Source organism: Pan paniscus, chromosome 6, assembly GCF_029289425.2.
Source record: "Pan paniscus chromosome 6, NHGRI_mPanPan1-v2.0_pri, whole genome shotgun sequence".
Taxonomy (NCBI): Eukaryota; Metazoa; Chordata; class Mammalia; order Primates; family Hominidae; genus Pan; species Pan paniscus.
Window position 1 is genome coordinate 39,222,414 of NC_073255.2, and position 14,091 is coordinate 39,236,504.

Sequence of the window (14,091 nt, forward strand, 5' to 3'; positions counted from 1 at the left end):
TAACATTATTTGAATATGAACTAGGTGCCAGGCACTATTAGAGTAAAAAATCAGATGTGGGGATCAGTCATGGGCTGTATATATCAGAGGCACTTAATGAGAAATCTATGAGAAGAATTTAGTAATATCATATGCAAAAGTAGGTGATAAGTTAATAGTAAAGTTTGTTTTGTTGGGCCATACCACATAGAGTCCATCTAAAGCCCAACTCAGAATTGCTACAGAAGACTAAAAGAGGCTGCTCAAACAGAAATAGACTGAACTCTAACAGATACTCCATTTTGTTGCAAAAAAGTTTGGATTTATGGATGTTTCAAACCCATGTGTCTTACGTTCTTCTTTCTCCTTTAGCATATGATAAGAGGTTAGAATGTTCATCTATTACTGAGCCCAGATATGTAAGTTGATGGCATTTTGTTATATGCTTTGTGTGCATATGTGATATGTGCATAGAGGCTCTAGGAGAGGATGTAAGTTGAACTAAGCTGTATTGTGGGTGTGAGTGCAGGTGTGCACATGGATGCACACACTTGCTAAATAGCTTAGGATATTCATGTTCATCCAGAAACGATTCAAGACCTCCAGCATAAGTACCAGATGTCATAGGGTTCTCAGGGCGACAAGAAGCAGAATAGATTGTTGAATGAGGTTGTTCAATTAAGGAATTTGTTTTGTTTTACTTTGGTCTATTTCATTTTGCTTTTTTTTCATTCCTCTTGAGCCTCTTTTGATAAAGGCTCCCACTGCTTACTGTGGGTAGTGAGTTCTTATGGCTATAGGAGATACCTTGATAAGGAAGGGATTAGAAAAGATGTTTCAAATTAGAGACAAGTTTAATCAGTATAAATCTTTTAAGTATTTACTCCTTACAATTAAGCTTGAAACATCCCACCACCTCTTTAGTGCTGCTGGGTTATAATTATGATAATTATGATGGAAAGACAGAGGATATCAAGGTTATTTTTGAATGGGGGTTTTGGGGAATGCTTCTTGGAGGATTTTCCTGACAGAGACCTCTCACTGCATTAGAGCTGAAATGTTATGTGCAATTTGATTCAAAAACTCATTTGATGTTAGAACTGGAAAGAAAATTATAGGCAGAATAGTATAACCCCTATAATTTTTAATAATGAAACAGAGCTATAGGAGGGAATAATGGCTTATCCATGGTTACAAGTAGTTACCAGTGGAGTTCTGATATTCTCTGCTATCATGGACATCACAGCTATGTGGAATTAAAGTGAAAACACAGGTCATGGAAGGAAGAGTCTGGCATCACTGGTGGCTTCCTCATTTTGTGTGGAGGGCTTTACCTAGGGTAGTTCCAGTGCAGTTCATTTCTGCTGGTGCATATTCAGAAGAGAGGCTTCTGAATATTTCTCAAGAGCTACTTATGTCAGGATCCTATTTTTACCAGACTTACTTCTGTAACAAACGTTGCTTTGAAATTATAACAGATATTTTTGCAGTAATTCATCCTGTGTTCTTTTCATCAGCAAAAATTCTTGAATTGTAAATTTTAGAATAATTAAGATATACCCTGAGAAGGAAGATTTATGTTTTTGTCTGGCTGCTGAATTAATGCTTTCCATGAGAGAAAAGCTTTAAGTACTCACAGTGCTTAGCAGGGCTATTCTATTCTTTCCCTCTTTTGGTTTTTTCATTCATTAATTTACTTTATTTTTTAAATGCACACCCTAGTTTGCTCACATGTACAAAGCGCTATGGTGGGTAAAGCATAACAATGTTTAAATATTTATGTCAGAAAGTGCCTAGAAAGTTTTCAAAACATGATAAATATTCAATAAATGCATGTTTACATCTCAAATTTTCCCTAACATATAACATTTGCTTATAGCACAATTTTTATTGCCTCCCTTTTATTTTGTTTTTCCCTGAAATTTACTCCTGAAATCTTCAAAATTATTTTATGGGTTCTTATATAAGATTTTATATATATATGTACATACATATATATATGTACATATATGTATATGTAGTCAGAATACATAATTACATAAATTATTACAATTTTAATACAGTCTAATGTCTGCCAAACTATACATGTTATTATTATTTCTACCTTAAATGAGAGACGGATCAATAATTGAATTCATCAATTTTTTTCTTTTGTTTTTTTTACAAAACTGTGGCATAGCAATTTAAAGAAAAATAATCGCTGTGAAAATGAGAAATTAGATAAACCTAAGATTTGGAGGAGATTAAGTTTTCATGTGCCAATTCTATGCTAAAGTTTTTGGGAATCTGGATGAATGAATAAATTCCTGGGAGAATAGAAATGACTAGAATTGACTCAAGAAGGAGCAGGAAGCTTCTATCAATCAATAAGCTAGTAATACAATTTTAAAAGTTGCTCATGGACTATTTCCAAAGAGATGCCAGACTTAGACCATTTTTCAGATGAACTTTCACATTTTTAAGGGATGTATTATCTCCATGATACTTAACTGCTCAGAACACAGGAAAATATAGTTTTATTTTGCATCTGTAGCGTAACTCCCATCCCAAAACCTGAGAAATACAACCCAGGCAAAGATCCATCTCGCTTATGAATATATATGCCACATTTTGGAATAAAATACTAGTACATTAAATTCAGCTGTATACAAAAAGGAAAAAAAATCAGCGACTAATTCAGGGTTTGTTAAGTAATGCAAGCATGATTAAAACTTTAGAAAATCCATTATCCTAGATATCCCATCAGTGGATCAAAGGTGACAGCCTGAATTATCAATCAACTTAGTAGATACTAAAAAAAAAAAGACTAGGTAAAATTCATTATTCATTCCAAAAATTTTAAAAAACTCTTAATAAAATAGGAATCTAAGAATATTGTCTTAACATATGAAAGAATGTCTCTTTTCAAGCCAAATCACGAAAAGCATACTCCCATCATTTCTCCCATGTCCAAGGTGAACAATAATAATCCAGCTCAGTATGCCATTTCACAGAGGTCACATGAGGTTTCCATTTTATGTCAAATTGGAAGGCTACTGAGAATGGTAAGAAGAGAAAACTCACAGGAAAAATAGCAAATGTGCCAACCAGTGTCTTTGGTCTTCCCTGATAAAAGTCTCTCTGTTGGGTCCCTTGATCATGTGTCAATCATAGAATTGTTTTGGGAAGGGAACAGAATTATGGGAGAGAGCAGGCAAAGTCCTGCTCATGTAATCTTTGTAAAGGTCACTTTCACTCTTCAAGACAACTTCAGTGGGGACTTTACCTAGGTAGAAATAAGAGAAAGAGTGAGCTCACATTTTCACAATGCATACTATGGGCAGGGTGTCTTCTCAAGGCTTTATGTTTGCTAGCTCCTGGAATTCTCAGAACAACTCTTATAAGATAGACATTACGATTGTCCTTATTTTACATATGAGAAGATAGGTTATTTAGGAAAGTTAATCACTTTGCCTGGGACCTCAGAAATGTCAAGTGGGAGAACAGGGGCTTGATTGTAGGTGGTAACCACACCTTGGGAGTCTGGTGAAAGCACACTTTATTCTCTGAAGGCAGAAAAGGAGGCTGTTCAACCCTTTAAGCCATGGGGTAAAATGCCTTTTACTAGACATTGAGAAAGTAGGAGTTTGGCCATTCCAGTTGTGTTATCCTGAACACTCCCATTTTCTGATCCTCCCTTTTTCTCCTTTGAAAATTTTAATAATAGGATGAGATGACATTTCATAGCATTATGGCCTTTAAGTTATAATTTTGTTATCTGACAGATGCCCAGAAACATTGGGTAAGGCCACACCTCAGATAGATGACAGTTTATCCTACAAACGTAGATAAACAAATACACACCTGGACCTCCAACAAATACAGGGCTTCCCAAGCCAGATCTAGTGATGTAATATTTAACAAATATTTGTATTTAATACAAATAGAATTTGGTAAATGTCAGAATTACTAGGTGTATTATTCTTTCTCTTCTTCAGAAACGGCTCTTATTTAAGAGGCTGCAAAAATATTTATATCCTTCCCTCAGAAATATGTCATCTGCATTCATCTGCATTCATGTACATATGCATTCATTTTTCATAGAACCACAGACTCACCCAAACAGTTCAAGCTAAAAACTTCTGCTTTGTGTGTTTTTGAGAAGTTATGTATTTTATTTCTGGGATGATATAATTTTGGATTTTAATTCCTTTCCTCTTTACCAAATGTTCACATTCACCCTTATACCCACATGTGTTTCTATGTGCAATAAATATAACAACACATATACTGAAAAATGTTGCTTTGTTAGGTTGTTATCCAAAATAAAATAATATTAAAAAGGAAAACCTATGGCAATGCTTATTCTCAACCCTACTAAAATAGTGACTTGTTTTAGGATGATGATTTTTACTAATACTTATGTTGGTCTTCTCCCTACATTTAACATGTCAGTGTTTCTATTTCTGATATAACCGTTGCATTATTATTTCTCATCACAATATTAATACTTTGCCATGAATCAAGTTTTGACACATATATTTCATCCCTATGCTTTTAATTTATTCAAAAATTCTATAAAAGTTTCGTAAATGTTAGTCCTATATATTAGTACTGTCTGTAACAAAATATAATGTAACATTTGTCGATCAAAATACAAAGAACAACAGAGCTGAAAAGTATAAAACAACAACAAAGAGTTGAGTTTATTGCTTGCCTGGTATATTAGTTTGGTAGGGCTCCTAAACAAAGTACCATAGACTGGGTGGCTGAAACACCAGAATTTTATTTTCTCACATTCAGGAGGCTGGGAGTCCAAGATTCAGGTAGGATCAGTTTCTTCTCGTGTCTCTCTTCTTAGCTTGTAGATAGCTATCTTATCCGTGTATCTTCACATGGTCTTCCCTCTGTGCCTCATTCTCACTTAGTTGCCTCTTTAAAGATCCTCTCTACAAATACAGTCACATTCTGGGATATTGGGGGTTAGGATTTCAACACATGGTTTTATCTGGGGGTAGGGGAGAGTACAACTCAGCCTGTAACACCTGGAAATGGAGAGAGTGTTCACTCTAGAGTAAGGTCAGTGAGTCACTCTGATTAAAAGTGGAAGGGCTAGACACAGGGTAAACAAAGGAAGTTTCCCTCCAATAAGGCAGCATTCTGAAGGGCATTATTCAATTGGTCAAGGAGAGGACTCTGGGTCCCCTTTGGGATGGGCTTGCAATTGATCTGGTTCACGCCGCAAAATCACAGGCACAGGTCTCAAGGAGGGTTAGGCTTCTAGGGTGTAGTGTCTTGACTCAGGCACTTTCATATGCACATGTTTGAGACTTGGCAATTTTTTATCTCTTACATGTTAATGTAATTTTTGCAATTTCCTAATTGTAATTTCCTAAGGAACTTTTGCAGTTTCCTAATACTTGCCAAAACAAACTATCAAGACAACTTTGGCAAAAAGTAAACAGTCCTTCTGTTTTTCCCCACAGCTGAACAAGGACTGGGAAATAAATTTGAAGTATGCAGCTCAGACTCCCATAGCATAGTGCTCTGATTAATTCATTTCCTTTTGTTGGTATTGCATAGTTCCAGAACTAAAGCTCATAGCACACAGCAGTCTTTTTAATTTACACTGACAAAACCTTTGAAGTGGACACTCTGATAGGAAATTTAAGTGGAAAAAAAAAGAGAGAGAGAGGGACACAGAGGGAGATGTTTTATTCTCATTGACTTTGTCAGAATTTTGTTTTCAAGAACTTTAATTGTAATTGAAGGCTTGAAATGTCACTGGGGATTCATTTTGCAAGATGGAGAACAGGGAAAAAAAGCAAAGAAAGAACCTATTTTTCAGTATGTTGATTGAGCATAAGGAATTTTATCTTCAGCCTTGACCCTCCTCCTTTGTTCTTTCCTCATTTCCTAAACTCTGGGGTCAATGTTGCAACGGGGAAGAATAGGGTCTCTGTTGTACTGTTTTTGCAGAATCTTTGAGCCAAAAGTGTACGTACTTTTAAGGAAAATTTAGGTGGTAAATAAGATGCATCCTTACAATAGGAAAAGATTGAGATTCCTCACATCTCTATCCCCAGCTGCCTACCTAGCATCAGTCTTATGCATAGTAAGTGATGAGCAAATATTTGTAGATTGATAGAATTCTAGACTTTGCTAACACTTGTCCAGTGGTCTCTTCTTTTGGGTCTCAATGAAACTTGCAACTCAAGGGAAAAGAGGAGATGCAGAAATAAACGTGCATGGTATTCTGAGCAAATACAGATTTATCCTGCAGTGGATGGCCATTTCTGCTAATTAGCCCATCAGTTAACAAGGAAAACTAGAGGAAGAGTCCTATAATTATTGATGTTTTAAATTTAAGTTCTTTATTTTTTCATAAACATTTTTGGATCAAATAAGCCAGTATAGTCACCAGCTACACTTTCCCATTTGGAAATGTTTAGCATACATGTGACTTAAAAGCTCAAACTTCTGAATCAAATTATCTGTGTTTTCACTTCTGTACAAATACTTGAAATGTCCTGAGTAGAAATGTTTGAAAGGTCTTGAAGACTCCAGCCAGGGTCAATCTAGTTCAGAATTTCAATGCAGACAACTTGCTTGATAAAGGAATCAGGTGCTTTACAACTGAGCTATGGGCTCCCAGGACAAAGGTTAGCAAGTGGGAGTCAAGACCAATTTTCTTAGCTTTTCAGAGCCTTGATGCTGGTAAAGGAATTCCTGGGGCAGGCAATAGCAGGAATAAGATCAAATGAAAATGCACTCATACTTGAATCAGATTTTATTTGAGCCCCCACATGATTATCTCTGAAATCACCCTTGTTGTTATGGATACATTTTCTTCTTTGTTTGGCATGTTTTAGCCTTCTGCCCTCCACTGTAGAGTCCTCCAAATCTGGTTACCATGACAACACATAAATATAAATAAATATTTTTATATATGTATGTATGTATATGGGTATATATATAAATTTTATTTTGGCTTGGAATGAGGGTGGAGGGGGAATCCAGCCTGCTGCAGCCAACCTCTGTCTCCAGCCAATACTGGCACATGGGAAAGGCCATCGTGTGGGCAAACACATGCCAATCAGAATAGCTATTATTTCCAACACTCCAACAGTACCCTTTAAACATTTCATTGGAAAAGTAGCTTCAGTAGAATTGAAAGTCAGTATGTTAGTAATTCACCTTTTGCTCCTAATTTGGGGGCAACATGGTCTTTAAATATTCACATATATAAATATTTATTTTAAATATTTAAAGGATTCCTTTTTGTTTCAGATGGGTCTTGGTATGGCTTCTTTTCAGGTTAACCTGTTAATGTTGGAGACTGCCTATGTCTACACTTCTATGAGTCTTAATTAGAAAAAGGAAAAAGTAGTTCTGATTCATCTAAAAGAAGTGTTCCGCCATTGCCCTTGCGGTAGTCAGAGACAAACACTCTGAATTAGCAAAGCCATAGACTTAGAAGTCTAACTGGGTCCTTCTAGTTCTAGATGATGTATTTATTTACAGGTATTCAAGGGACATAAAGTAAGATAGTTACTCAAGATACATATATATATATATATGTATATATATGTGTGTGTGTGTGTGTGTGTGTATGTATATATATATATACATACACACACACACACATTAGCCTGGGATTTAAGTGAGGAGGAGGCGTGATCCTGCTGAGGGTTGTCTGCTCACCTAGGATTCAGGGTGATAGATGGAAGCATAAAGTTGTCCAAAGGATATTTTAAAAGAAAACAAAACAAAATATGCCCCATAGGTGAACCAAACTTAATGTGGTTTAGAGGAATAGGAACTGTGTCTGTTCCCTCTTCCCATGGTGGGGGTCAGGGGTTGGGGGGTCTGGGGCATACAATACAATGCAAGTAGTCCATCCATGGATACTCCTTAACACTAAGTGTCAACTTGATGTTTAATCCTAAGTGTCAACTTGATTGGATTGAAGGATGCAAAGTATTGTTCCTGGGTGTGTCTGTGAGGGTGTTGCCAAAGGAGATTAACATTTGAGTCAGTGGACTAGGAGAGGCAGACCCACACTTGGTCTGTGTGGGTACCATCTAATCAGCTGCCAGCACAGCTATGATAAAACCAGGCAAAGGAATGTGGAAGGACTAGATTGAGTCTTGTGGCCTGCATCTTTCTCCTGTGCTGGATTCTTCCTGCCCTTGAACATCAGACTCCAAGTTCTTCAGCTTTTGGACTCTTGTACCTACACCAGTGATTTGCCAGGGACTCTTGGGTCTTTGGTCACAGCCTGAAGGCTGCACTATCGGCTTCCTTACTTTTGAGGTTTTGGGGCTCAGACTGGCTTCCCAGCAACTCAGCTTGCAGATAGCCTATTGTGGGACTTCACCTTGTGACTGTGTGGTCAATTCTCCTAATAAACTCCCCCCCCAATATATTCATTTATCCTATGAATTCTGTCCCTTTAGAGAACCCTAATACAATTCTCAAGAGCAGAGCTAAATATTTGATTATTTTTCTGTGTTTTGCTGTTGGTTTAAGGTTTGCTGTGATGCCACTCTGCAACTGATTTATTTCAAGAAGTTCCAATTTATACCTATGGTTCTGAGCATTCAATGTTCATGCTTTGTACTCACCTTAAGCAACTCACAGAAGCATATTAGTGGGAAACATTTAATCTTTTTATCTTTATAAGATGTGTTTTTCTCTTCCCTTTAAACATGGAGAATTTTAAAGGTGATGCTTCTAAAATACTGAGCTATCCACATTTGCTCTTCTCCAAGGTAGGAATGACTTATCTGATGCATGAAGTTAATGAGACTTTGACATCCATTTGGCCAGGCTTACCTGAGGGCTGGTTCATGATATAAAAAAGATAATATAGAGCTCTCTCTTTTTTGGCCCTCTCCATTCTGCTGGGTCCTGATATTTTAGCACAGACTGTGATCCTCAGCACAACTAACTGAATAAGTGGACTCTGCGTCTGTTTATACTCAAGCTTTTCTTCATGTTTGCACAAAGTTCTGTGTCTGGTCTAAACTTAGGAGAAGAATGTAGGAAATATCCTTCATGTTCCTGGGTGTTCTCCATTTGAATATTACCCAAGAAACCATATGTTTAGGAGCTACTGGGTCTTCATGAATGATGATGCTTTTATCTGCATTTGGGTGTTCTGCTGTATTGATTTTACAATGGATAGAATCTGGCTAGAAGGAGACCTAAACCCTCCATTAGAACATAAAGACTCCTAGGAGTCCTCAGAAATAGTGCCTTACTCCCCAAACAGCAAAATGCTTTTAAATATATCATCAGCAGAATGGGAGTGCTATGATTTGAATGATGGTATCCCCTCCAAAATGCATGTTGAAACTGAATCTCAATGCAACAGTATTAAGAGGTGGCCTCAGGTGGTGATTAAGTCATGAGGGCTTCACCTCATTACAAAAGGGGTTGAGTTTAAAGGGAACTCTTTGGCCATTCTGCCCTCTCTGCCACGTGATGACACAGTGTTGGTCCTCTCTGGAGGATCAGCAACAAAGCACCATGTTGGAAACAGAGGGCAGCCCTAATCAGACACCCGTCCTACTGGCACCCTGATCTTGGAATTCTCAGACTCCAGAGCCATTAAGAATAAATTTTTATTCTTATAAATTACTTAGTCTGGGGTGTTTTGTCTTAGAAGCACAAATGGATGAAGACAGAGAGGTTTGGCTGTAATTTCCTGCTCACCAAAATTGCAGGAGAAGAATGGTTGTTCAAATCTAGAAAAAAGACTTTTGAGAATAAAGTGTGTGGACCCCTCATTAAATGTGCAACTTTCTGAGAACTAGTCATATGTTTTATTAATAGAATTGGACAGAGATTTGGGAGTCTCTATTTATTATTTATAAGTTATATTAAAACACACCTGTATTGTCAAGGCTTTATGTGCCTGGTGGCAAAAAGCAATGGAATGGGAATGATTATTAGAAAAACCAGTGATTTCTTTAGAAATATCAGCCCTAAAATGAAAGAAAATGACTCCTAATATATACCCATTTAAAATGTTCTGTAATGCAGGAATTTTATCTGTTTTACTTCAAAGGATGACTGGGTCTTGTGATTGAGAGCAGAAGAAAACCTAGGGAGGAAACCAATGCTCTAGAAAGGAACTTTTTTCTTATGCCTTCCAGAAGCAACGATAACATGAACAATTGTACATCAGTCATCAGGTGTTACAAAAATTACACAGAGGCACCCCCTGCTGGAGGGAGGTGCTACTCAGCCAGGGACACTGCGGGAAGACAGAACTGTCTCTTGTATTTCTCTTACTCTTGATGGACAGAGGGAAAGCAGCACAGAAGAAAATGACTCTAAGGGAAGAAACAATCAGAAAGAGATAACACCAGAAATCTCAAATATTTGAGCTGAGAGAAATGCTCTCTTAAGATGCCTGGGAACCTTCCATGTTGAGACACTGCCAAGTTACTGAACGAGCATTGTGCAATCTTAGATGAAACATTTCCCTTTGCCAAGCTATTCTGCCGGTGAGGAATATAATGATGATGGTTGAGGGCTCAGGCTACACAAAGTGTGATGCTCCCAGGAAGGAGTCAGGGCACTTTGCCCAGGGGTAAATGCCCTAGAAGGAGCATGAGAGATGCCATGGTCCAAACCTGTTTTTCTGAGAAGACAGCACTGTGATTTGAAGAGAATAAATGATGGCACAAAGGAAAAAAAAGTGGTGGGACCAAAGGTAGAATACAGAGGTGCACATAGGGACTGCAATCTAAGTGTGGTTTTAGATCCTCTCAGCATATGAACAAAATTGAAGAACTACAAATGGTAGTTTGTGGGAAAGAATGCACACGAGGGTTGTGGTTCATCTGTGGACTATTGCAGTCCTTTGTAAGAGCAGTATTTACGAGTCCTAAAGGGCATTAAGGAAACTTCCTTGACAGCCATTAAGAATCAGAATAGGGAAGATGAAGAGTTCTGTAGTATCATGTTTGTGTTATAAATTTGAAAATTAATGCACAGCTTCGGGGATTCTGTTCCAAGATGGCTGAATAGGAACAGCTCTAGTCTGCAGCTCCCAGTGTGAACGATGCAGAAGATGGGTGATTTCTGCATTTCCAACTGAGGTACCTGGTTCATCTCACTGGGACTGGTTGGACAGTGGGTGCAGCCCACAGAAGGCAAGCTGAAGCAGGGCGGGGCATCGCCTCACCTGGGAAGTGCAAGGGGTTGGGGTATTTCCCTTTCCTAGCCAAGGGAAGCTGTGACAGATGGTACCTGGAAATATGGGACACTCTCACCCAAATACTGTGCTTTTCCAGTGGTCTTAGCAAATGGCACACCAGGAGATTATATCCTGCACATGGCTCGGCGGATCCCATGCCCAAGGAGCCTTTCTCACTGCTAGTGCAGCAGTCTGATATTGACCTGTGAGGCAGCAGCCTGGCAGGGGAAGGGGTGTCCACCATTGCTGAGGCTTCAGTAGGTAAACAAAGTGGCCAGGGAAGCTCAAACTGGGCTGAGCCCACTGCAGCTCAGTAAGGCTGGCTGCCTCCATAGTCTCCACATCTGGGGGCAGGGCATAGCTGAATAAAAGGCAGCAGAAACTTCTGCAGACGTGAAAGTCCCTGTCTAACAGCTCTGAAGAGAGCAGTGGTTCTCCCAGCATGGTGTTTGATCTGAGAGAATGGAAAGACTGCCTCCTCAGGTGGGTCCCTGACCCCCATGTAGCCTAACTGGGAGACACCTCCCAGTAGGGGCCAACTGACACCTCATACAGGTGGATGCCCCTCTGGGACAAAGCTTCCAGAGGAAGGAGCAGGCAGCAATATTTGCTGTTCTACAACCTCCACTGGTGGTACCTTGGCAAACAGGGTCTGGAGTGGACCTCCAGCAAACTCCAACAGACCTGCAGCTGAGGGATCTGACAGTTAGAAGGAAAACTAACAAACAGAAAGGAATAACATCAACATCAACAAAAAGCACATCCACATCAAAACCCTATCTCTAGGTCACCAACATCAATGACCAAAGGTAGATAAAACCGCAAAGAAAGATGGGGAGAAACCAGAGCAGAAAAACTGAAAATTCTAAAAACCAGAGCACCTCTACTCCTCCAAAGGATCACAGCTCCCCGCCAGCAACAGAAGAAAGCTGGATGGAGAATGACTTTGACAAGCTAACAGAAGTAGGCTTCAGACAAACTTCTGAAGTTTAACAAACTTCTCTGAGCTAAAGGAGGATGTTCGAACCTATCGCAGGGAAGCTAAAAACCTTGAAAAAAGATGAGATGAATGGCTAACAAGAATAAACAGTGTAGAAATGACCTGATGGAGCTGAAAACCATGGCACGAGAACTGTGTGACGCATGCACAAGCTTCAATAGCCAATTCCATCAAATGGAAGAAAGAGTATCACTGATTGAAGATCAAATGAATGAAATAAAGAGAGAAGAGAAGTTTAGAGAAAAAACAGAAAAAAGAAAGAAACAAAGCCTCCAAGAAATATGGGAATATGGGACTATGTGAAAAGACTAAATCTACATTTGATTGGTGTACCTGAAAGTGACGGGGAGAATGGAACCAAGTTGGAAAACACTCTTCAGGGTATTATCCAGAAGAACTTCCCCAACCTAGCAAGGCAGGCAAACATTCAAATACAGGAAATACAGAGAACACCACAAAGATACTCCTTGAGAAGAGCAACCCCAAGACACATAATCGTCAAGTTCACCAACGTTGAAATGAAGGAAAAAATGTTAAAGGCAGCCAGAGAGAAAGGTCGGGTTACCCAAAAAGGGAAGCCCATCAGACTAACAGTGGATTTCTCTGCAGAAACCCTACAAGCCAGAAGAGAGTGGGGGCCAATATTCAACATTCTTAAAGAAAATAATTTTCAACCAAGAATTTCATTCCAGCCAAACTAAGCTCCATAAGTGAAGGAGAAATAAAATCCTTTACAGACAAGCAAATGCTGAGAAATGTTGTCACCACCAGGCCTGCCTTGCAAGAGCTCCTGAAGGAAGCACTAAACATGGAAAGGAATAACCGGTACCAGCCACTGCAAAAACATGCCAAATTGTAAAGACCATCGATGCTAGGAAGAAACTGCATCAACTAACGGGCAAAATAACCAACTACCATCATAATGACAGCATCAAATTCACACATAAAAATATTAACCTTAAATATAAATGGGCTAGATGCCCCAATTAAAAGACACAGGCTGGCAAATTGGATAGAGTCAAGACCGATCAGTGAGCTGTATTCAGGAGACCAACTCAAGTGCAAAGACACACATAGGCTAAAAAGAAAGGGATGGAGGAAGATCTACCAAGCAAATGGAAAGCAAAAAAGGCAATTCTAGTCTCTGATAAAACAGACTTTAAACCAGGAAAGATCAAAAGAGACAAAGGGGGCCATTGCATAATGGTAAAGGGATCAATTCAACAAGAAGAGCTAACTATTCTAAATATATATGCACCCAATACAGGAGCACCCAGATTCATAAAGCAAGTCCTTAGAGACCTACAAAGAGACTTAGACTCCCGCACAATAATAATGGGAGACTTTAACACCCCACTGTCAATATTAGATCAATGAAACAGAAGTTTAACGAGGATATCCAGGACTTGAACTCAGCTCTGGACCAAACTGACCTAATAGACATCTACAGAACTCTCCACCCAAAATCAACAGAATATACATTCTTCTCATCACCATATCGCGCTTATTCCAAAATTGACCACATAGTTGGAAGTAAAGCACTCCTCAGCAAATGTAAAAGAACAGCAATGACAGCAAACAGTTTCTCAGACCACAGTGTAATCAAATTAGAACTCAGGATTAAGAAACTCACTCAAAACCACACAACTACATGGAAACTGAACAACCTGCTCCTGAGTGACTACTGGGTAAATAACAAAATGAAGGCAGAAATAAAGATGTTCTTTGAAACCAATGAGAATGAAGACACAACGTACCAGAATCTCTGGGACACATTTAAAGCAGTGTGTAGAGGAAAATTTATAGCACTAAATGCCCACAAGAGATAGCAGGAAAGATCTAAAATCGACACACTAACATCACAATTAAAAGAACTAGACAAGAAAGAGAAAACACATTCAAAAGCTAGCAGAAGGCAAGA